We start from the raw sequence: 25,505 nt of genomic DNA on the forward strand, positions 1-25,505 counted from the left end.
CAGGCGTGGTGGCTCATGCCTGTTATCCCAGAATTTTGGGAGGCCGAGGTGGGCAGATCACCTAAGGTCAGGAGTTCGAGACCAGCCTGACCAACATGGAGAAACACTGTCTCTACTAAAAATACAAAATTAGCCGGGTGGAGGCAGGAGAATCACTTGAAGCCAGGAGGCGGACGTTGCAGTGAGCTGAGATTGCGACACTGCACCTCAGTCTGGGCAAGGAGAGCGAAACTCCATCTCAAAAAAAAAAAATAAAAGAAAAAAGAAGTGGATTTTCACTTTGTTGCCCAGGCTGGTCTTGAACTCCTAGACTCAAGTGATCCACCCACCTCAGCCTCCCAAAGTGCTGGGATTACAGGAGTGAGCCACCATGCCACGCTGGCCAAGGAGAATCTTTTTTTTTTTTTTTGAGACGGAGTCTTTCTCTGTCCCCTAGGCTGGAGTGCAGTGGCGCGATCTCGGCTCACTGCAAGCTCCGCCTCCCGGGTTCACCCCATTCTCCTGCCTCAGCCTCCCAAGTAGCTGGGACTACAGGCACCCGCCAACACGCCCGGTTAATTTTTTTTTTGTATTTTTAGTAGAGACGAGGTTTCACTGTGTTAGCCAGGATGGTCTCGATCTCCTGACCTCGTGATCCGCCCGCCTCGGCCTCCCAAAGTGCTGGGATTACAGGCTTGAGCCACTGCGCCCGGCCTTTTTTTTTTTTTTAAGATGGAGTCTCACCCTGTCACCAAGGCTGGAGTACAGTGGCACTGTGTCGGCTCACTGCAACCTCCGTCTCCTGAGTTCAAGCAATTCTCCTGCCTCAGCCTCCCGAGTAGCTGGGATTAGAGGCGCCCACCACCACGCCCAGCTAGTTTTTATATTTTTCGTAGAGACGGGGTTTCACCATGTTGGCCAGGCTGGTCTCAAACTCCTGACCTCAGGTGATCCACCTGCCTTGGCCTCCCAAAGTGCTGGGATTACAGGCGTCCGGCGGAGAATCTTTAAAAAATTGTTTCTTCAGAAAGAATTGGATCTGCCAAAAAAAAAAAAAATTTTTTTTCTGTTATACCTCTAGTGTCATGACACTCCTCTCACAAAATGTCCATACAAATTTGCATAGCCAGTGACTGCAGTATTTTTTATAAGCTAACAATAAACATTTAGAAACAGCCTATTTTTCTTTTTTTAATTTATTTTCTTTTTTATGGCAGAATCTTGCTCTGTCGCTCAGGCTGGAGTGCAGTGGCGCGATCTCGGCTCACTGCAACCTCTGCCTCCCAGGTTCTAGCAATTCTCCTGCCTCAGCCTCTTGAGCAGCTGGGATGACAGGTGCCCACCACAACTGGCTAATTTTTGTGTATTTTTAGTAGAGACAGGGTTTCACCATGTTGACTATGCTGGTCTCGACTTCCTCACCTCAGGCGAGCCGCCCACCTTGGCCTCCCAAAGTGCTGGGATCATAGGTGTGAGCCACCGCACCCGGCCTAGAAACAGTCTTGATGTCCTTCCTCATTGTGGTTTTAAAAATAGGAGATTTGTAGCCCTAAACTGGAAACCATCCAAATGTCCCCCAGCAGGTGAAGGGATACAGACCGCACGTCCTGCAATGGGGCGCTCTTTAGCACAGCAAAGCCATGAGCTACTGGTGACCTGACAGCGACAACATGGAGAAATCTCAAAAGCATTATGCCAAGTGGATGAAGCCTTCCCTGAGAGGGCACATACTGTGTGATTTCATTTACGATATTCTACAAAAGGGAAATCTACACTACAGGGACAGGAAACAGTTCAGTGGTTGCCTGGGGCTGGGTGTGGGGGCAGGAGATTAATTGCAAAAGGGAATGAAGGAACCTTCCGGACAACGGAAATGTTCCAGACTTCACCGTAGCAGTGGTTACATGGCGAAATAATTTTCCACAACTCATTCAACTGTGCTATTTTCTGGGTGCATTTGATTGTATGTAAATTATACTGCAATACAGTTGATTTTTTAAAAAATGATGATTCACCCATACAAGGAAAGTTCTGAATTTGTCAAAAGGAGTTTACTACATCTCTAGGCACTAATATGGAAAGATATCCTTGTTTTTTTGTTTTTGCTTTTTGTTTTTTTTTTTTTTAATTAAAAGAAAAACACACATTAGGTTGTTAAATGAAAAATAAGGGCAGGTTGTGTGATGACACTGGTGACGTTGCCATTTATCGAGAGCTCACTGAGCTGGGTGTAGGCCCATGAACTGCCCGGCATGTGTAATTTTGTTTACTCTCAACGATATCCATGCGAGGTTTTACAGACGAGAAAACTGAGGCTCAGAGAGATTAAGTAATGTGTCTGGGTTTGAAGCTGAGGAGCCACATGACTGGGACCTGGGACACACTAGGAGCCACCACACTGTGCTCTATATGATTCCAATTCATTCATTAATTAACCATGTTAATCTATGTGTGGAAAGAAATCTGGAGAGATGACCCCAAACTGGGCCTGGGGATTATGTCTGGAAGGCAGATTTACAGGCACTTTCACTTTCCATACCATCTATTTTTGTTATGTTCTAATTAATTGTAACATGCCTGAATTGCCTTTGTAATCAGAGAAAGCAATACAGATTAAAAAAAAGAAAAGAAAAGTATTTTAAAAAGTCTCTGTCCTATATCTCTTTTGCTCAGGGACTGGGCACCCTCTCTTCACAGCTTCCTCTCCCAACTGGGGACACATGCCTGTCAGTAGCCCCAAGTCCCACTGATAAAGGCCTGAACCAAGTCCCTTATCAGGCCTGAGCAGGCCCTGCAGTCCCGTCCATCTGGTCCCCCCAGGGAGGGTTGGCCCTGTCCCAGGAATCAGCAGCCTCCAGGGCCCCAGAGATAAGAGGAGCTGCAGGTGGTGGGTGGGAGGCAGTAGGACCAGCAGGGTCAGGGTCTGCAGCAGAGAGATTTATGGACCTGGCTCTGTCTGCTGTGTGGTCCTAGGCACATGTCATCCCCTCTCTGGTCCTCAGGTTCTTCTGGGATTTCTTGGTTCCAGCCTGGTCCTCTTTTAGGAAGTAACCTGGGGATTCCCCAGGGTATGGGGAGGCAGCAGGATGAATGAGATGTCCTCGGCCCCCAGATCCAATCCCAAGTGGATGTGTGGAGACCCAAACACACCCTTATGGCCCTAGACATATTCACACACGCCTGCCTGGGCATGCACAGGTCTGGAGGCCCCAAGGCCAAGCTGGGCCACCCCTGGTCAGGCCAAGGCTGTTTACACGTCCAAAGGTCAGACGCCACCTGCCAGGAGGGCCTCAGCTGGCGAGAATCTGCAGCTGTGTCCCCAGGAAGCAGATAACATGTTCCTGGGGGCAGGACCAGCAGCCCTAAGAGAAGCGGGGCAAGAACACCCAGGTTGCCCTCTCTGGGAAAACCCTTGCCAGCCTCACTGCTGTGGGCCCTACCTGGTGCCTCTGGGCCCTGCCTGGAGTGCTTCTGCATCCCTTGTGGGTCTAGGAGTGCCCCTAACCCCCCCATGCCAGTTAGTTTGGTTTTCCTGACCTTATCCTGGGTCTGCACTGCCCACCATGCCATGCTTTTTATGCCAATGGGTGCTTCCACCTCCTTGAGCCTCAGTTTCCTCATCTGTAAAATGGGGAAAATCATAGCTCCTACCTGATAGGGACAGTGAGGAATGAATGAGCTAAGGTATGGCATGGTGTCGGGGGAGTAGAAGGGACCCTCCCCACCCCCTGGCAGTGGGCCAGTCCTTCCCCATCCACGCTGCCCCACAGGATGAATCATGCACAATTCTCATGTCAGTCAAAGCACAGAAGTAACTTAGGGGGCTTCTAATCAGATCGTGATGATGGGGCTTGCACAGTAAAACCTTAAAAGTGGCAATGTGTGTGTGCCCCAGGCACAGACAGAGGGGGTACACTCAGCTGGGATCTCTGCCGGGAAAGGACCTGAGACATTTTCTTCACTCGTCTCTCCCCCTAGGGACTGTCTTGGCCATGCAGACTCTTTTTTTTTTTTTTTTTCCTGAGATAGAGTCTTACTTTGTTACCCAGGCTGGAGTAAAGTGGCCAGATCTCAGCTCACTGCAACCTCCACCTCCTGGGTTCAAGCGATTCTCTTGCCTCAGCCTCCCGAGTAGCTGGGATTGCAGGTGTGTGCCACCATGTCCAGCTAATTTTTGTATTTTTAGTAGAGATGGGGTTTCAGCATGTTGCCCAGGCTGGTCTTGAACTCCTGACTTCAGGTGATCTACCCGCCTCGGCCTCCCAGAGTGCTGGGATTACAGGCATGAGCCACGGCACCCAGCCTGGCCATGCAAACTCTTTTTTTTTTTTTTTTTTTTTTTGAGACAGAGTCTCGCTCTGTTGCCTAGGCTGGAGTGCAATGGCATGATCTCGGCTCACTGCAATCTCCACCTCCCAGGCTCAAGTGATTCTCCTGCCTCAGCCTCCTGGGTAACTGGGATTACGGGTGCGTGCCACCATGCCTTGCTAACTTTTATATTTTTAGTAGAGACAGGGTTTCACCATGTTGGTCAGGCTACTCTTGAACTCCTGACCTCGTGATCCTCCCGCCTTGGCCTCCCAAAGTGCTGGGATTATAGGCGTGAGCCACCTCACCTGGACTTTTTTTTGAGACGGAGTCTTGCCCTGTCACTCAGGCTGCAGTGCAATGGCACGATCTCGGCTCACTGCAACCTCTACCTGCTGGGTTCAAGCAATTCTCCTGCCTCAGCCTCCTAAGTAGCTGGAACTACAGGCACATGCCACCATGCCCAGCTAATTTTTTGTATTTTGAGTAGAGATGGGGTTTCACCATGCTGACCAGGCTGGTCTCGAACTCCTGACCTTGTGATCCGCCTGCCTCGGCCTCCGAGAGTTCCGAGATTACAGGTGTGAGCCACCGTGCCCGGCCCCATGCAAACTCTTGACTGATCACCTGCAAGGAAGAGTGAAGCTCATTTTGTTTTAAGGTAGCTCAGTCTATTACTATATTGTTTACTAAAACTTTCTTTATGTTATTAATAAATTAGCAAAAAAAATGAACATTGATAACCTCCAGGGTTGGCAAAGCCATGAAGAAACAGGCTCTCGCCGGCACCATGGGTGGGATGAAAATGGGCACAACCCACCTGTGAGTGACCAGCATCTTTACCAACCACAGCTACACACACCCCACAACCCAGGGGTCACATGCCTGGGAGTCTACTGACAGAAACACCATCACAGTGACATCTGTTTGTGGATATTTCTGGAGGCATTTTTCTTTGTTTTTTGTAAAAGCAAAAAATTAGAAGTAATTCAGATGACTAGCCACAGAGGGTTTATTACCTAGACATTTTGGGATCCACCCACACTGTAGAATACTGTACAGATGCCAAAAAGAATGGATTCCTTGGAAATGTTTCTAAGATTCACTGGCAGGTGAAAGAAGCAAATTAAAGAATAATATGGGCCGGGCGCCGTGGCTCACGCCTGTAATCCCAGCACTTCGGGAGGCCGAGGCAGGTAGATCGCTTGAGGTCAGGAGTTTGAGACCAGCCTGGCCAACATGGTGAAGTCCCGTCTCTATGAGAAAAATACAAAAATTAGCTGGGTGTGGTAGCTCGCCTGTAATTCCAGCTACTCGGGAGGCTGAGGCGCGAGAATCGCTTGAACCTGGGAGATGGAGATTGCAGAGATGGCGCCATTGCACTCCTGCCTGGGTAACAGAGTGAGACTGTCTCAAAAAAAAAAAAAAAAATAATAATAATAATAATATGTAGGATCAGAATTCTAAAAACACACACAAAATTACTCCCATTACTCCCTTTTTCTCTAAAAATATCTATACAGCAACTCAGGTATATTGGCATAGAAAAGTTTTAGAAGTATTCATACCACACGTTTAACTTAATTCATGTCATTTTCTAGCTGTGTGGCCCTTAGGAAGTCACACCTCTCAGCCCCAGTCTCCGCCTTTGTAAACTGGTAATAGCAAATCTCACATGTGGTTGTGATGAGAATATAACTAATTCTTGTAAATCACCTGGCACATAAATACTTAGTGAAAGAACGCAGGAGGCCTGGTGTGGTGGCTCACGCCTGTAATCCAAGCACTTTGGGAGGCCAAGGCCGGTGGATCACTTGAGGTCGGAGGTTAGAGTTCAAGACCAACCTGGCCAACATAGAGAAACACTGTCTCTACTAAAACTACAAGAAAAAAAAAATTAGCCGGGCGTGGTGGCACATGCCTGTAATCCCAGCTTTTTGGGAGGCTAAGACAGGAGAGTCGCTTGAACCTGGGGGGGCGTAAGTTGCAGTGAGACGAGATGGCGCCATTGCACTCCAGCCTGGGCAACAAGAGTGAAATTTCGTCTCAAAAAATAAAAAGTAAAAATAAAAAAGAATGCAGGAATACAATTTCATCTAAATAAATTAATTTTCAGGAATAAATTTTCAGCTAAGCTTAAAGGCTGGCTCGTCTGCCTGTCTTTGCTGCCACCTAGTGGTAACAGGTAGGAAAGCGCATATTGGAAGGCTTGCTTTTTTTTCTTTATTTATTTATGACACAATTTATTGAAGGCCTACAATGTATCCGGCACACACAATGCCTGTACCTTCTCAGTTTTCTTTCTTTTTTTTTTTTTTTTTTTTTTTGAGACGGAGTCTCGCTCTGTGGCCCAGGCTGGAGTTCAGTGGCGCAATCTTGGCTCACTGCAAGCTCTGCCTCCCGGGTTCACGCCATTCTCCTGCCTCAGCCTCTCCGAGTAGCTGGGACTACAGGCGCCCGCCACCACGCCCGGCTAATTTTTTAAAAATATTTTTAGTAGAGACGGGGTTTCACCGTGGTCTCGATCTCCTGACCTCGTGATTCGCCCGCCTCGGCCTCCCAAAGTGCTTGGATTACAAGCGTGAGCCACCGCGACCGGCACCTTCTCAGTTTTCTTATCTGAATAATGGGAGTAATAATGAACTGACCCCATAAGTTTGTGAGGAAAAAATGCAATAATGCATGTAAAGCATTTAACATTGGCTCTAACACAAAAGAATGCTCTAGAAATGGTAATTATTGGTGTTTACACATATATAATTTAATTTAGGAAATCAGTATTATACCCATTTTTCTGTGTGAGAAATTTGAGGCTCAGAGAAATCAAAGTAACTTGCCTAAGGCTACTGAGCTAACTAGAGGAGGGTCTGAGATTAGAATCTAGATCTGGGCAACATAGCCAGAGAAAAAGAAAAAAGAAAAAAATACAAAAAAGAAAAAAATAGCCGTGTGTGGTGGTGCACATCTGTAGTCCCAGCTACTTGGGAGGCTGAGGTGGGAGGACTGCTGGAGCTCAGGAGGTTGAGGCTGCTGTAAGCCAAGATTTTGTCACTGCACTTCAACCTGGGCGCAGAGCAAGATCTCATCTCAAAACAAACAAACAAAAAGGAATCTAGGTCTGTCCTGGGGCTGCCTCGTCACCCTTAAGATACCGTCTCACAAGACCTCCTGAAAAGGAGTTGGTTTTTGGATTCCACAGACCAAGAGTATTTAAAAATACCCAGATGTATTGGTTATCTATTGCTGCATAATGAATTACCCCAAAACCCAGTGGGCACAGATTCACTGGCTACTCCACTGCAGGGTATCTCACAGGTGCTATTCAGGGTGTTGGCCACACAGGGTGGGGTCAGGGCACACTTGTTACACGTGAGTGCCTCCTGAAATTTTACATGCTGTGCTGTGGTAGCCTTAAGGTTCAACTGGGGAACCACCTGCTTCCAGCTTATCTGGCTGTTGGCAGGACTCCGTTCCTCCAGGACTGTTGGATTGAGGCCCTCAGTACCCCTAGCTGTTGATCAGAGGCCACCAGCTCCTTACTACATCATTGGCTGACCTTTTTTTTTTTTTTTTTGAGATGGAGTTTTGCTCTGTCGCCCAGGCCGGAGTGCAATGGCTCGATCTCGGCTCACTGCAACCTCCGCCACCTGGGTTCAAGTGATTCTCCTGCCTCAGCCTCTCGAGTAGCTGGGATTACAGGTGCCAGGCACCATGCCCGGGTAATTTTTGTATTTTCAGTAGAGACGGAGTTTCACTATGTTGGCCAGGCTGGTCTCGAACCCCTGACCTCGTGATCCACCCGCCTCGGCCTCCCAAAGTGCTGAGATTACAGGTGTGAGCCACCGCACCCAGCCTGGCTGCTTTTTCAGTGTGGCAGTTTGTTTCATCAAAGTGTGCAAGCCGAGAAGAGCAAAAGTCAGCTGACAAGATGGAAATCACAGCCATTGCTAGTCTAATCACAGAAGTCATTATTGCGACATTCTATTTCTTAGAAGCAAGTCACCAGTCCCAGCCACTCTGGAGGGGAGGGGATCATATAAAGGCTTGAATATCAGGAGGAGGAGAGCACAGGAGGCCATTCTAGAGCCTTCTTGTCACACTGGAGTTGCCTGTCAACTTTTAATTTTGCTAAATAACATTTATTTACTTATCTGTTTATTTTTTTGAAACAGAGTCAAACTCCGTAACCCAGGCTCGAGTGCAGTGGTGCGATCTCATCTCGGCTCACTGCAACCTCCGCCTGCCAGGTTCAAGCGATTCTCCTGCCTCAGGTTCCCGAGTAGCTGGGACTACAGGTGAGCACCGGCCGGCCCGCCTAATTTTTGTATTTTTAGTAGAGACGGGGTTTCACTATGTTGGCCAGGCGGGTCTCCTGGCCACAGGTGATCCGCCCGCCTCCCAAAGTGCTAGGATTACCAGGGGCGTGAGCCACTGCGCCGGGCTGGTCCCCCGCACCCGGTAACCCAAGAACATTTAGAAAATCAACTCCCTGCCAGGCACAGTGGCCCAGGGCTGTAATCCCAGCACTTTGGGAGGCCGAGGCTGGGGGATTGCTTGAGCCCAGGAGTTCAAGACCAGTCTGGGCAATATAGAGAAACCTCGTCTCAATTCAAAATAAATAAATAAGAAAAAAGAAAACTCCTAGCCCTGGTTACCGTCATTGCATAAAAGAAATGGACATTTTAACAACTAGATACAAAGAGGAAATTTCAGAATAAAGGCTAGTCCCTTGTGGTTGAGTAAACGCAGCTCTATGAGAAGCTTCCACATTGCTCTGAGATTTCTCACCGTGCAGCATTCTAGTGCCTGGACTAGCCCTGGGAACCTCCAGGGGCCTGCACACCCGCCAGGGGAAAGAGAGAGGAGGACATGGGTAGGGCCTGCCTGAGACCACACAGTGCCCAACACTTCAAAAAAACGGCTGGCTGAATGAATAGTAAATGGACAACCTCATGTGGAAGTGTCTCACTTACCTGCAGCTTCCAGAAGAGGAAACCGGGCCCCGTAAGGATAATGGCGGGTCTCAAAGTTCTGGGATGGAAAGGGGATTAATATTTGCAGGGTGCTTTGCCAGCCACCACAGCTCCAGTGCCATTTTAGCACCCTGCAAACAAGTCCTGAGAGGGCAAGCAACCTGCTGAGGGGGACTCCTGCGGCTGTGGGAAAAGGGACCTGCGGTGGTTCAGGAAAGCAGCCTTAAGTGACCGAGCCTGGACGCGCCAGGCACAGTGTGGGAAGAGTGCCATTCAATCCTCCGCGTAACCCTGGCGGGGCCGGGCTAGGAAGCGCTTCCCGAAGAGCAGGAGACGGAAGCTGAGCACAGCGTCGGGAGCATGCGAGATCACCTGGCTGGGATGAGGTCCATCTAAGGTTTAAGAGCGCGGTCGTCTGAGTCTAAAGTCCAGCTCTTTATCTCTGCCGCCGGGGATCCTGGGGCGTAGTGTAAAGGAGGGGGTGACTAGGGTCACGTGGCTGATCACCTCAAGAGAAGTCAACTCCAGGCGGGCGGTTACGACGCTCATGCTCCTTAGTGGTCTTCATTTCCGTAATGAGGGGCCGGAGGTGACGGTGCAGCAGGCGGGAGCCAGGGTAAACTTCACCCAGGTGGCTCCAATGCGAAGGCAGAGAGGCCCTACAGCAAATGGCCAAGGCCGCCTCAGACGCAAAGCTGCTCCTCCTTTCTCTTTGCTGCCCCATTCTCCCAGTTCCTCCTCAGCCCAGGCCTCCGGGAGCCCTCTGCTGGAAGAGATGTGCTTTCTTTTTTTAGTTTCTTGAGTTTTTTTTTAAGAGACGAGATCTCGCTCTTTTGCCGCCCAAGTTGGAGTGCAGTGGCGCGAACACGGCACACTGCAGCCTCCAACTCCTGGGCTCCAGCAATCCTCCCGCCTGGGACCACAGGCGCGCACCACGGTGCCGGGGGCTGCTGTGCGCTTTCTTACTTTGCCCTTTTCATCGCATACTCGGTTGTTCACCCGCGACTTCCCTTCCCGAGGAGCGACGGCGGCGGGGCTTCTCTCTGCAAGCGCTTGACCAAGGACATCTCGGATACGAAATGACCAAATTTGTTCAGTATTGACTGTATCTAGGAGTATCCTACTCTCAATTAACCCACATGCAAAATCCTGAGGCGGAAGCTACCTTCATCCCTGTTTACAAAACAAACAAACAAAAACAAAAAAACCCAGGAACCAAAAGATTGAGCAAGGTGTCCAAACCACACAGTTGGTATTTTGGTGCCACGTTGGAAGGAGGAAAGGCCACAATTAAAAATCGTTATTCCGGCCGGGTGTGGTGGCTCACACCTGTAATCCCAGCAATTTGGGAGGCTGAGGCGGGCGGATCATCTAAGATCGGGAGTTCGAGACCAGCCTGACCAACATGGTGAAACCCCGTTTCTACTAAAAATACAAAAATTAGCTGGGTGTGGTGGTGCATGCCTGTAATCCCAGCTACTCGGGAGGCTGAGGCAGGAGAATCGCTAGAACCCGGGAGGCGGAGGTTCTGGTGAACAGAGATCGTGCCATTGCACTCCAACCTGGGAAACAAGAGCAAAACTCTATCTCAAAAAAAAAAAAACAAAACACAAAAAAACCCACAAAATTTGTTATTCCTGCGTTCAAGGCATTGCGCTAACACTTTTCTTTTTTCTTCTTATTTTTTGGAACGAAGGTTCGCTCTTGTTGCTCAGGCTGGAGCGCAATGGCGCGGTCTCGGCTCACTGCAACCTCTGCCTCCCAGGTTCAAGAGATTCTCCTGCCTCAGCCTCCTGAGTAGCTGGGATTACGGGTGTCCGCCACCATGCCCGGCTAATTTTTGTGTATTTAGTAGAGACGGGATTTCACCACGTTGACCAGGCTGGTCTTGAACTTCTGACCTCAGTTGATCCACCTGCCTCTGTCTCCCAAAGTGCTGGGATTACAGGCGTGAGCCACGATGCCTGGCTTGTGCTAACACTTTTCTAGGCATTATCTCACTTAATTACCAGCAGAGGGTGACTGCTTTAACTCTTTAGAGGAAGCTTAGAGAGGTTGACCGGCCTGCCCAGGCTTATTAGCTGGAGTGTGGATGGACCCACAGCTGACCCTCCTCAGCAGAGCACTCCAGTACCTGCAAAACTGTGGGCAGATGTCTGCGATTCTGAGATTGATTGGGAGTTGGGGTTCGGCTTTTCTTTTCTTTCTTTTTTTTTTTTTTTTTGAGATGTAGTTTCACTCTTGTTGCCCAGGCTGGAGTGCAGTGACAGCGATCTCAGCTCACTGCAGCCTCCACCTCCCCAGCTCAAGTGATTCTCCTGCCTCAACCTCCTGAGTAGCTGGGACTACAGGCAACCACCACCATGCCTGGCTAATTTTTTGTATTTTTAGTAGAGACGGGGTTTCACCATGTTGTCCAGGCTGCTCTCGAACTCCCAACCTCAGGTGATCTGCCCGCCTTGGCCTCCCAAAGTTCTGGGATTACAGGCATGAGCCACTGTGGCCTGCCTGGGGTTCAGCTTTTCAAATCTCAGTAGGTAGGTTGGTTTTTTTTTTTCCCCTTTGGTGTGCTGTGGGTTGAGGATGTGGGCACTTGACTCAGTCAGCCTGATTTGGGATCATGGCAGTGCCACATTCTGGCTGTGGGCCAAGGGGCAGGTCACTTAGCCTCTTTCAGGCTCAGTTTCCTCCTCTGCAAAATGGGAGTAGTACTGGTACCTGCCTCATAGGGCATGTGAGAAAAATGCGTGTAGTCACTTAGCGCTGAGCCTGGCTCCTAGCAAAAGCTAAAAATACACAATTGTTGCTCTTAATTATTCTTACAGCCTATAAAACAGTTTTGTGTGCATTATTTGATTTGATTCTCACAATAGCATTGAGAGGATGTACAGGGGCAGACTTATCTCTGTGTTTTTTTTTTTTTTTTTTTAAACACAAAGTGACCAAAGTTCAGAGAGGATGAGAGGCCTGGTCTAAGTCACAGGGCCATGACCTCAAGTTCAGGGAGGCTGGTTCCTCTCACCACTGCATTCTCTAAAATAGTGTCCAAGGGAAATATAAAGGCAATCACAAATGTAATTTTAAATATTCTAATAACCACATTAGGAATCATAAAAGCAAATAAGTGAAAGTAATTTTAATAAGATATTTAATCTACTATATAAAAATATTACATTTTAACATGAAATCCATATAAAATCATTACTTGTAGGGAAAAGAAGGAGAGATCAGACTGTTGCTGTGTCTATGTGGAAAGGGAAAACATAAGAGATTCCATTTTGACCTGTACCTTAAACAATTGCTTTGCTGAGATGTTATTTGTAACTTTGCCCCAGCCACTTTGCCCCAGCCATTTTGCCCCAACCTTGAGCTCACAAAAACATGTGTTGTATGGAATCAAGGTTTAAGGGATCTAGGGCTGTGCAGGACGTGCCTTGTTAACAAAATGTTTACAAGCAGTATGCTTGGTAAAAGTCATTGCCATTCTCTAGTCTCAATAAACCAGGGGCACAATGCGCTGCGAAAAGCCGCAGGGACCTCTGCCCTGAAAAGCTGGGTATGGTCCAAAGTTTCTCCCCATGTGATAGTCTGAAATATGGCCTCGTGGGATGAGAAAGACCTGACCGTCCCCCAGCCTGACACCTGTAAAGGATCTGTGCTGAGGTGGATTAGTAAAAGAGGAAAGCCTCTTGCAGTTGAGATAGAGGAAGGCCACTGTCTCCTGCCTGCCCCTGGGAACTGAATGTCTCGGTATAAAACCCGATTGTACATTTGTTCAATTCTGAGATGGGAGAAAAACTGCCCTATGGTGGGAGGCGAGACATGTTGGCAGCAATGCTGCCTTGTTATTCTTTACTCCACTGAGATGTTCGGGCGGAGAGAAACATAAATCTGGCCTATGTGCGCATCTAGGCATAGTACCTCCCCTTAAACTTAATTATGACATAGATTCTTTTGCTCACATGTTTTTTTGCTGACCTTCTCCTTATTATCACCCTGCTCTCCTACCGCATTCCCTTGGCTAAAATAATGCAAATAATAATCAATAAAAAGTGAGGGAACTCAGAGACCGGTGCTGGTGCAGGTCCTCCGTATGCTGAGTGCCGGTCTCCTGGGCCCACTGTTGTTTCTCTATACTTTGTCTCTGTGTCTTATTTCTTTTCTCAGCCTCTCATCCCACCTGGTGAGATATACCCACAGGTGTGGAGGGGCAGGCAACTGCTTCAATTACTGAGCTATTTTACCTCCTTTTTTTGGAACCAAATCTTTGAAATCTGGTTTGTATTTTGTACTTACAACACATCTCAATTGGACACTAAATTTTCACTAGAAACACTTGATCAGTATTTATATGATAAAAGTTACATTTGAAAAATAGCTTCACATACCCTAGTTGTTCCAAGCATACTTAAAAGTTTTCCAATAACTGAATCAAGTATAAGTTTGTAAATTTAAATTTAATGTAAATAAAATTTAACATTCAGTTCCTTGGTTGTACTGCCACATTTCAAGTGCTCAATAGCCTCATGTGGCTACCATATTGGACAGCACACATGTAGAATATTTCTATTATTGCAGAAGTTTCTATTTGTTTTAGCATACTGCCTCATTTCCATCATTCCCTGTGTAAATTAGTATCAAGAGAGAATTATTGGATGAAAAAAGGAAGGTGGTTTTCAGAATACTGAAAGTTGATTTTAAAGAATAAAAGTAGGAATAGTGTATTTACAATCATATTCATGGAGAAACTTATAAGGATACCCACGCATGTCAGGAAAAAACAGGATTCTCACTAATTTTTTTTTTTTTTTGAGACGGAGTCTCGCTCTGTCTCCCAGGCTGGAGTGCAGTGGCGTAATCTCGGCTCACTGCAAGCTCTGCCTCCCAGGTTCACGCCATTCTCCTGCCTCAGCCTCTCCGAGTAGCTGGGACTACAGGCGCCCGCCACCACACCCGGCTAATTTTTTGTATTTTTAGTAGAGACGGGGTTTCACCGTGGTCTCGATCTCCTGACCTCGTGATCCGCCCGCCTCGGCCTCCCAAAGTGCTGGGATTACAAGCATAAGCCACCACGCCCGGCCGATTCTCACTATTATTGCTTCTACCCAACATTATATTGGAGGTCCTAGCTAGTGTAATAAAACAAGAAAAAGAAAAAAAAGTGTAAATCTTTGAAAGGAAGATAGAAATCTCTATTTGTCAATGATAGGATCAGGGGTCTTAAAAACACAAGAGAATTAATGACACAAAGGTTTAAAACCAATTAGAGGTTTCAGCAAGTGCTAAGCTATGAGCTCAACATGGAAAAAACCAATAGCTTTGTTGAAATCCAACAATAATAATTAATCACAGCCCAGGTACAGCGGTTCATGCCTATAATCCCAACATTTTGGGAAGCCAAGGCAAGAGGATCGCTTGAGGCCAGGAGTTTGAGACCAGCCTTGGCAACATAGCAAGACCTTGTCTCTAATTAAAAAAAAAAAAAATCAATCATAAACATATAGTAGGGAAAAAAAACATATTGGCAAAAGCAAAGCAAAACCAAACATACAACATCTAGAAATACTCCAACCAAAAAACATCTTTCTGAAGGCATTTATGAAACTTTACTGAAAAAGTTAAAGATCTGAATTGGCCAGGCATGGTGGCTCACATCTGTAATCCCAGCACTTTGGGAGGCCGAGGCAGGTGGATCACCTGATGTCGGGAGTTCGAGACCAGCCTGACCAACATGGAGAAACCCCGTCTCTACTAAAAATACAAAAAAATTACCTGGCATGGTGGTGCACGCCTGTAATCCCAGCTACTCTGGAGGCTGAGGCAGGAGAATTGCTTGAATCTGGGAGGCAGAGGTTGTGGTGAGCTGAGATCAAGCCATTACACTCTAGCCTGGGCAACAAGAGTGAAACTCCATCTAAAAAAAAAAAAAAAAAAAAAAGACTTGAGGCTGGGTGTGGTGACTCATGCCTATAATCCCAGCACTTTGGGAGGCTGAGGTGGGCAGATCAAGAGGTTAGGAGTTCGAGACCAGCCTGACCAACGTGGTGAAACTCCATCTCTACTAAATACGAAAAAAAAAAAAAAAAAATTAGCTGGGCGTGGTGGCACGCGCCTGTAATCCCAGCTACTTAGGAGGCTGAGGCAGGCGAATCATTTGAACCTGGAGGCAGAGGTTGCAGTGAGCCAAGGTCGTGCCACTGCACTCCAGCCTGGGTAACAGAGTGAGACTCCGTCTAAAAAAAAAACAAAAAAGATCCGAATTATGGCAAGATATATCATGATCATGAGCAAAAGATGTCAGTTCTCGGCTGGGTGTGGTGGCTCATGCCTATATTCCCAACACTTTGGGAGGCTGAGGTGGATGGATCACCTGAGATCAAGAGTTTGAAACCAGTGCGGCCAACATGGTGAAACCTTACCTCTACTACAAATAAAAAAATTAGCCGGGCATGGTGGCACACGCCTGTAATCCCAGCTACTAGGGAGGCTGAGGCGGGAGAATCACTTGAACCTGGGAGGCGGAGGTTGCAGTGAGCTGAGATCGTGTCATTGCACTCCAGCCTGGGCGACAAGATCTAAACTCCGTCTCAAAAAGAAAAAAAAGATGTCAGTTTTCCCCAGTTTAATCTGTAAGTATAAAGCAATCCAATCAAACATCACCAACATCTTTTGCAAAAGTTAATACACTTATTCTAGAGTCACATGGAAGAGCAAAGGATAGGAAATTTATGACACTAGAAGACCCAGGAGGGGCACTTCTATCAAATAACAAGACTTAGTATAAAGGCTTATTTTATAAAATTAAGAGAATATTGTGTCGGAAATACGTATTAGGAAAGAGCAAGGCAGGTCGGGCATGGTGGCTCATGCCTGTAATCCCAGCACTTTGGGAGGCTAAGGTAGGAGGATCACTTGAGGCCAGGAGTTCCAGACCAGCCTGCCCAACATAATGAAGCCCCATCTCTACTAAAAATACAAAAATTAGCTGGGCATGGTGGTTCACGCCTGCAATCTCAGCTACTTGGGTGGCTAAGGCATGAGAATCACTTAACTTAAACCTGGGAGATGGAGGTTGCAGTGAGCCGAGGTCACACCACTGTACTTCAGCCTGGTAGACAGAGCAAGACCCTGTCTCAAAACAAACAAACAAAAAACAAGAAACAGAAAACAAACAAACAAAAAGAAGGCATAAAGAAAACCTATGTTTCTATTTCACCACTTTGGTTATAGAAGAAACACAAATTAAAATGAGATAGCTGGCCGGGCGTGGTGGCTCATGCCTGTAATTCCAGCACTCTGGGAGGCCAAGGCAGGTGGATCACCTGAGGTTGGCAGTTCAAGACCAGCCTGACCAACATGGTGAAACTCTGTCTCTACTAAAAATACAAAATTAGCCGGGTGTGGTGGCACATGCCTGTAATCCCAGCTACTTGGGAGGCTGAGGCAGGAGAATCACTTGAACACGGGATGTGGAGTTTGCGGTGAGCTGAGATCACGCCGTTACTCTCCAGCCTGGGCAATAAAAGAGAAACTCTGTCTCAAAAAAAAAAAAATGACTTTTTATACCCCGCAGACTGGCAGAAATTAAAAATGACCATTCTGGCTGGGCATGGTAGACGACACCTGTAATCCTAGCACTGTGGGAGGCCAAGGTAGGAGGACCATTTGAGCTCAGGAGTGAGACCAGCCTGGGCAATATAGTGAGACCCCATCTCTATTCTTAAAAAAAAAAAAAGAAGAAGAAGAAAAAAGACAATTCCCAGTGTTTGTGAGTAAGTGGAAAAATAGATGCTCTATACATTGCTTGGAGGGAGGTGTAGGGAGTGGGAATGAGTAAAACTTGCCTGGGCAGCAATTTAGCAATATGTATCAAAATTTAATGTGCTGTGGCACCTAGAGGTTGTCACCTCTTCAACCTAAAGGTTGCCCTTTGAGAACTTATCCTTATGTAATGAAAGATGTTCATTACAATATTGTTTATAAGAAAATATTGGAAGCTGCTTCAACATCCATCAATAAAAGATTGGTTAGCCAGGCGCTGTGATGTGGCTCATGCCTGTAATCCCAGAACTTTGGGAGGCTAGGAGGGAAAGAGAGAGGGAGAAGGGAAAGAAGGAAGGAGGGAGGGAGGAGGGAAGGAAGGAGGGAGGGAGGAGGGAAGGAAGAAGGAGGGAGGGAAGGAGAAGAAAGAAGGAAGGAAGGAAGAAGGGAAGGAAGGAAGAAAGGAGGGAGGGAAGGAGAAGAAAGAAGGAAGGAAGGAAGGAAGAAGGGAAGGAAGGAAGAAAGGAGGGAAGGAAGGGAGGGAGGCAGGGAGGAAGGATGGAGGGAGGGAGAGAAGAGAGGGAAGGAAGGAAGGGAGGGAGGGAAGGAGAAAAAGAAAGACAAGTAATAAAGCAAGGTTTAAGAAAGAGAGGGAGGAAGAGCGGGAGGGAGGGACGGAGGGAAAAGGAAAATAAAGTTATCTTAACTTCCTCCTTTAAAATGGTTTAAAGCTCCCTCGATGTCCACTAGGAGGAGACAAAGAAACGCGGACCAGAAGAGTCAAAATGCGCTTTATTCTTTATTGCTGGGTGGCTCATCAATGATGCCATGGCCTTCCCGGAGTCACCTTCTGCTCTCCTCCTCCCGCCACGCCAGCATTTTTTTTTTTTTTTTAGTTACGGAGTCTCTCTCTGTCACCCAGACTGGAGTGCGGTGGCATGATCTCAGCTGACTGCAACCTCCGCCTCCCGGGTTCAAGCGATTCTCCTGCCTCAGCCTCCCCAGTAGCCGGGATCACAGGTGCCCACCACCACGCCCGGCTATTTTTGTACTTTTAAAGTAGAAACAGGGTTTCACCATGTTGGCCAGGCTGGTCTCGAACTCCCAACCTCAGGTTATCCACCCTCCTCCGCCTCCCAAAGTTCTGGGATTATAGGCGTGAGCAAGCACGCCCGGCCCACGCCAGCTTTTAACATGCGCGTCTGTTTCGCAGGACTCGGGGCCGCAAGCCTTCGAGGGGCGCTCTCCCGCAATGCCCACACTCCAGGCGCCAGGAAGGGCCGCGGGACCTTGGCAGCTGCGTGGTCCAAGGCAGCACATGGTGGTGCCAGGGCTCATACAGGAGCCCAACCTCCAGGAGCGCGACCTCTGTCTCCGCGGCACTTGGCTCCCGCCTCGGCGTCCACCGCCCCAACCTGGTGGGAGCTGTCAGCGCCCAGCTCACGCCCGCCTGCGCAGGTGGCGCCAGCCGGAGGCAGCTATGAGGTCTATGGTGGTCTTGATATCCCAAACACACCGGCTAGGAGAAATCCCCCGACTCTCCTGGGTTCTCCAAAGTGGATCTGCTGGGACAGGGGAGATACTGACTTCCACCCACCAAGCATGGCTGGGCACTCCAGAGGTGAAGTCTGTGAAGTCCGGTCAAGACAACAAATTTGTCAGTCAACAAGCATTTAACCTCCACATGTCTCACCTGTCCAGCCCCGAGTGAGTTCTGTGCGTGTCTGTTGGGCAAAGGGAAATATGAAGCAAGCTCAGACTCCACCTTGGTCCTCTAGTGGCTTCTGGTCTTTGACAGTTATTTTGTTGTTTGTTTTTTTTTTTGAGACAGGGTCTTGGTCTGTTATCCAGGTTGGAAATGCAGTGGCATGACTACAGGTCACCGCAGCTAATTTAAAAAAAAAAATTTTTTTTTTTTTTTTTTTTTTTTGTAGAGATGGGGTCTCCCTATGTTCACCAGGCTGGTCTTGAACTCCTGGGCTCCTTTGATCCTCCTGCCTCAGTCTCCCAAATTGCTGGGATGATGGGTGTGAGCCACTGTGCCTGTCCTCTCAACAGCTTTTTATCTTATGACCATTTGTCCCCTGCACTCTGACCACCCTCCATGCTAGAACATCTGCTCTTCTCAGAAATGGAGCTGGTATCTGTGTTTCACTGCCCTCTGATCCCAGGCCTGGCTGGCCCTAATCCCAGCGTCCCTCAGGATGTGAACACAGCAGCAGCAAGCCAAGAACAGACACATGGTGAGGTTTCCTGGGAGAATGGGAAGAGCATTAGGCAGGAAGCCTGCAGGCTGTGTTCTGACTCCAGCTCGGCTGTTATTTGCGGTGTAACCTTGCTTTGGTCTTAACCCTCTCTGGACTTCTGTCTCCTCCTCCCTCAAGCTCTTGCACTCCCAAGTCACCTTTCACCCAGATGATCACTTCTGAAAGCACCTTCAGTTCCTTCTCGGAATTGGTGTTCCTCCTGGTGAGTGGGCCTAGCCTGACCTTGTCCTTATCCCAGTGGACATATGTCCAGGGAGAAGTAGTACCTAGGATCCGGGGCCAAGCCACTCCTCTGGGGAGGGTACCCCATAGGCCAATAGGCTTTGCCCCTCTCAGGGCCTGCATAATTCTCACTCAATTCTTCAGTTCTCAGCTTAAACTAACTTTTAAAATTAGAGGCCAACTTTTTTTTTTTTGAGAGTCTTGCTCTGTCACCCAGGCTGGAGTGTGGTGGCACAATCTCGGCTCACTGCAACCTCACTGCAATTTTGGCTCACTGTAACCTCAAGTTCAAGTGATTCTCCTGCCTCAGCTTCCCAAGTAGCCGGGATTACAGGCACCCGCCACCACGCCTGGCTAATTTTTGTATTTTAGTAGAGTTGGGGTTTCACATGTTGGCCAGGCTGGTCTCGAATTCCTGACCTCAAGTGATCCGCCTGCCTCGGCCTCCCAAAGTGCTGGGATTATAGGCGAGAGCCACTGCACCTGGCCTTAGAGGCCAACATTTAAAAATCAGAACAGCCATATACAAATTCTGAGCTGCTTTTGTAAAATCAGAAGCTCCAACCCGCTTGGCCTGACTTCTTTGGCATAGGGCTGAGGGGCAATTGCCCTCTGCAGATGGGGACTCTGGCCCTGGTTCACTGCAGGCCCCACCTAGATGCTCACCCACATGAGCTGCCTGGCCCTGTGAACACTGTGGCCCCTGGCCAGGGGAGACTTCTCAGGCCAGGTGCAGTGTCTCTATCTCCAGGGCCTGAACCTGGGACTGGAACATGGTAGTAACTCAGTAAACACTGGTTGAATCAATGAATGAATAAACACACATATGTGACATTAAATCTAAATGTATATCCTTCATTCTGGCATTCAAAGTCCTCCTTTTTTTTTTTTTTTTTTTTTGAGACGGAGTCTCGCTCTGTCACCCAGGCTGAAGTGCAGTAGTGCAATCTCGGCTCACTGCAAGCTCCGCCTCTTGGGTTCACGCCATTCTCCTGCCTCAGCCTCTCCGAGTAGCTGGGACTACAGGTGCCCGCCACCACGCCGGGCTATTTTTTTTGTATTTTTAGTAGAGACGGAATTTCACCGTGGTCTCGATCTCCTGACCTCGTGATCTGCCCACCTCGGCCTCCCAAAGTGCTGGGATTACAAGCGTGAGCCACCGCGCCCGGCAGCCCTCCTTGATTCTGTCCAAAACTGCCAATCACTACGATAGTGACAATGACGGCGAATACAGTAATTGTACACCACGTATGACTCTATAGCCCTGCAGAAAATTCCAGTTATTCCTGCTACAGCCTTTGGGATATGTATTATACCCCCCATTTTATGAATAAGAAGGGAAGCAATTTGCCAAGGGTCATACTGCTCCTTCGGGGACAGAGCTCAAGCTGGATGTCAGACCCCAGTGACTTCCAGTCCCATCCTTTCCACTCATCTCTCCGGGAAAGATGCATCTTCCAGGGAGCCTCTACCAGACAGGGTACTGTGGCAGACGTGGGAGGACCCAGAGAAGGTTCCAGGCCCACCCTCCAGGAGCCACTGCTTTTCTTCTGCATGGGAATCTTGCCAGGTGCTTACCAGAATGCATCTTCCCAGTCATTGGGATCTCTGGCCGTGGAGCCAGGAATCTACATTTTCACAAGCAGCCCAGGAGATTCTGTCACACTGGCAGGTCTGGGATCCTGTGGTTTTTGAGAAGGGCTGCCCTAAAAGGACCACAAGGGACTCCAGGAAATCCTCCATCCCAGTGGGCATCTGGGAGCCTTCAGGCAGAAGTGGGCATTGTCTCCTTGTTTCTTCACCCATTCTCAAGGCACTATGGTGGGCTCTCAGCAGTGCCCATGCCCGACCCTGCCCCTGCCTTGGACATACAGTCTCCTGGGGGAGACAGAAAGTAACCGACATGCAATCTAAGATGTGCTGTGAAAGAAAAACATGGAGAGGAATGAGAGGGAATCAGTGGGGTCCAGGCCCTGCTTGGGGCATCGGGGAACCTGAGCTTGGAGGGAGGAGGAAGTAGGAACTGAGGAGATCCCTTCCACAAGCTAAGGTGTATGGACGGGGCATTCAGAGTAAAGGGAAGAAGATACAGGTATGGACATAGAAAATAGACATATAAAGAGATTTGCTATAAGGAATTTGCTCATGTGCTTTTGGAGGCCGACCAGTCCTCAGATCTGCTGCAAGCTGGAGACCCAGGGGAGCCCAGCCTGAGTCTGAAGGCCTGAGAGCCAGGACAGCCAATGAATTGTGTAAGTTCCAGTCCCAGCCTGAGTCTGAAGGTAGGAGAAAACCAATGTCCCAGCAGAAAGAGAGAAAATTTTTTCTTATTCTGCCTTTTGTTCTATTCGGGACTTCAGTGGATCAGATGAGGTCCTCCCACATGGGGAGGCTAGTCTGCCTTACTCAATCCACTGATTCAAATGCTAATCTTATCCAGAAACACCCTCATAGACACACCCAGAAGTCGTGATGAGCCAAATATCTGGGAACCCTGTGGCCTAGTTGAGCTGACACATAAATTAACCACCACAGTGCAGTTGGGCAAAGAGAGGAGATTGGTTGAGGCTTTATTATCTCTTGTCAGAGCAGGGAGGGGTTGACCATGCCTTGCCACTGCTTCCCAGTGCAGAAAGGCCCACCACATCCCAGGATGGGATCAGGAAGGTTCTTGGGCCTCTGGTTAGCACCATCGATCTGTCCCCCACCCCACGTGATGCTGACTAGGGTTCCCAGTAAGGGTGTTCACTCTCGCTTCCTTCCAGCCCCTGGACGGCTGTGTGTAGCCCTGTCTTCCTGGAGAAGCCACTTGGACAACCCCAGCTCAGGGAGCTGGCCTTAGCCAGGCCACAGAGAAACTCCAGTCACCTCCAAGTCCCTCCTGACATTTATGAGGTGCCGCTGAAGGGGGCCCGCCTCAAACCCTGAAGGAATGTTAATTGACTAAAGCTGTTGCCCATGCTCTTGCTTAGCCCAAGTTATTACCATTTTATTGTTATTTGTTTTCCCCCCAGAGGCGTCTGGGTGGGGCTGAGTGGGCTGGAGCTGCCTTTGGACTGGAGCCAGAGATGGGAAGAGGCTGGGGACAGAGGTGGGGTGTGTGTTGGGGGCATGGATGACCCTCAACTTGTCCCCAACTCCTGTACAGCTTCTTCCTCTTGTTAGGGCCTCAACTCAGGGAGGGGATGAAGAAAAAAGTCTGGAAAGAGAGTAAAATGCAGAGGCTAAAAACATGGCTTTGGTGTCCCAGACCCTTAAGGGTCCAAAAGCTGGCTCTGCCCTCCTCAGCTTCGTAAGCCCCGGAGCTTCAGTCCCCATGTCTGTTGTAATGATAACAGCCTTTCTGGGCTGTCCTAATGGAAAATGTGCCTGCTCAGCACATAGGGGTTACATTTCTTTTTTTTTTTTTTTTTTTTTGAGACGGAGTCTCGCTCTGTCGCCCAGGCTGGAGTGCAGTGGCGCAATCTCGGCTCACTGCAAGCTCCGCCTCCCGGGTTCACGCCATTCTCCTGCCTCAGCCTCTCCGAGTAGCTGGGACTACAGGCGCCCACCACCGCGCCCGGCTAATTTTTTGTATTTTTTAGTAGAGACGGGGTTTCACCGTGGTCTCGATCTCCTGACCTCGTGATCCGCCCGCCTTGGCCTCCCAAAGTGCTGGGATTAGAAGCGTGAGCCACCGCGCCCGGCCAGGGGTTACATTTCTCATAGGAAAGCCACCTCTGGGACAAGTTTGAAAACATCCTACCGTACGATTCACAGTTGCAAAGACCCTTCCAGAGGGTCTGCATTACTGTCAGGATGAAGAAACTAGCGCAGACAGGAAAGGAGACTTGGGCAGTGCCTCTCTGCAGCAGACATGGGGCCGGGTCCAGGCTGCTGTTGGTCTGGGCCCTGTTCCGTGTTGAGTCAGTTCCCAGCACCTGGGGCAGTAGGGTCATTGAGAACATGGTAGTGATGGCTTCTTCCAGGAAGGTGACCTAAGGGTGAGGCATGGAGTGGGTTGGGGCTTGAATTTGCCCAAAAGAGCCCTCATTTCAAACCCTCAGCCCACTTCCAGAACAGATAAATGTCCTTGAGCCATCATAGACTGCCTCCTTCTTCCTCCTCCCTTTCTCTCCCCACCTAACCCCCGCCCCCCTATTTTTTTGAGACAAGTCTTGCTCTGTTGTCCAGACTGGAGTGCAGTGGCACTATCTCGGCTCACTGCAACCTCCACCTCCCAGGTTCAAGCGACTCTTGTGCCTCAGCCTCCCAAGTAGCTGGAATCACAGGCATGCACCATCATGCCCGGCTAATTTTTGTATTTTTAGTAGAGACAAAGTTTTGCTATATTGGCCAGACTGGTCTTGAACTCCTGACCTCTCAAGTGATCCACCCGCCTTGGCCTCCCAAAGTGCTGCAATTACAGGTGTAAGCCACCACGCCTAGGCTCTCTTCCTCTTTTTCTTTCTCGTCCTTCTTCCTCTCTCCCTTCTACCCTTCCTTCCTGAGCTTAGTCAATAGTTAATTATTTCTTTTCTTTTTTCTTTCTTTCTTTTTGTTTTTTCTTTCTTTCTTTTTTTTTTGTGAGACAGAGTCTCACTCTGTCACCCAGGCTGGAGTGTAGTGGTGTGATCTCAGCTCACTGCAACCTCCTCCTCCCAGGTTCAAGCGATTCTTATGCCTCAGCCTCCTGAGTAGCTGAGATTACAGGCAGGTGCCACCACACCTGGCTGATTTTTGTATTTTTAGTAGTGATGGGGTTTCACCATGTTGGCCAGGCTGGTCTCAAACTCCTGACCTCGAGTGATCCACCTGCCTTGGCCTCCCAAAGTGCTGGGATTACAGGCGTGAGTCACTGCTCCAGGCCAATAGTTAATTACTTCATCCATGTATTTACTCACTATGTGTTGGATACTGTGCCAAACCCTTTCCTCCATCAGTCCTGTGCCTGTAACGAGTTGTGTTGAGCTTCCAGTCACACAAATCTGATTAATGTTGTTCCAACACATTTGAGTTTCAAATTTCTCCTATCCTGAGAACCTACAGCTAGACAGTCTATGACGGGGATGGCTGCCCCATGATATCATCCGGAGCCTAGGCTGCTTCTGCTCTGCCATCTTTAGTACATGGCTTCTATTCTTGAGGTCACCTCATGGCCCAAGATAGCTGTTGGAACTCCAGCATTGCATCTGAGCTCTAGCGTTATGTACAAGAAGGAGGAGAAAATCAAAAAAAGCACCATCAGGCTGGGCACGATGGCTCACGCCTATAATCCCAGCACTTTGAGAGGCCGAGGTAGGCGGATCACAAGGTCAGGAGATCTAAGACCATCCTGGCTAACACAGTGAAACCCCATCATTATTAAAAATACAAAAAATTAGCCAGGCGTGGCACCTGTAGTCCCAGCTACTTGGGAGGCTGAGGCAGGAGAATGGTGTGAACTGGGGAGGCAGAGCTTGCAGTGAGCCGAGATCACGCCACTGCACTCCAGCCTGGGCAACAGAGCGAGACTCTGTCTAGGAAAAAAAAAAGCACCATCAATCTGTCTCTTACCCTCCTAGTCAGTTGTCTTTCAGGTACTTTCCTGAAAGTCCTAACCAATGACTTTTGCTTCGATCTTGTTGGTCTCCTCTATGTGCAAAGATGACTGAGAAATTCAGTTTTCAACTGGGCACATTGACAATTCTGTTCTGTTGCTAAGGTAGAAGGAGAGAATAGATCTTGGATGATGGAGATAAACACTAGCATTTTGTTCCACCATCCCCACTGATTTTTGCCTCCCACAGCCTTGGGAATGCCTTGTCTTCTGTACTCTACCCAGGAGTGTGTAGATGTCCTCATAATCATAGCTGAGGACTCCCCTTCACTTCAATGCTCTTGCCTGAGTGTCTTCATGTAGCATTCCAGAGGGGCAAGCCACAATTGTCAGACCCAGGCTAGAACGGTTAAAAGATTCTTGAAAATTGTGAAATACAAATTCCTTTTATTTGTTGTGCAACAGTATAAAAGTCAT

At 48.5% G+C, this 25,505-nt stretch overlaps 1 long non-coding RNA gene across 1 annotated transcript in view; it reads right to left on the reverse strand.

The window, feature by feature from the left end:
• Nucleotides 1-9,954, reverse strand: part of LOC134737102 (uncharacterized) — a 28,900-nt gene extending 18,946 nt beyond the window's left edge. Inside the window, exon 1 of the long non-coding RNA XR_010121677.1 lies at nucleotides 9,261-9,954. This is a non-coding gene — a long non-coding RNA (uncharacterized lncRNA). The remainder of the gene's footprint in view (nucleotides 1-9,260) is intronic.
• Nucleotides 9,955-25,505: the final 15,551 nt, after the last annotated feature.

Source organism: Symphalangus syndactylus, chromosome 7, assembly GCF_028878055.3.
Source record: "Symphalangus syndactylus isolate Jambi chromosome 7, NHGRI_mSymSyn1-v2.1_pri, whole genome shotgun sequence".
Taxonomy (NCBI): Eukaryota; Metazoa; Chordata; class Mammalia; order Primates; family Hylobatidae; genus Symphalangus; species Symphalangus syndactylus.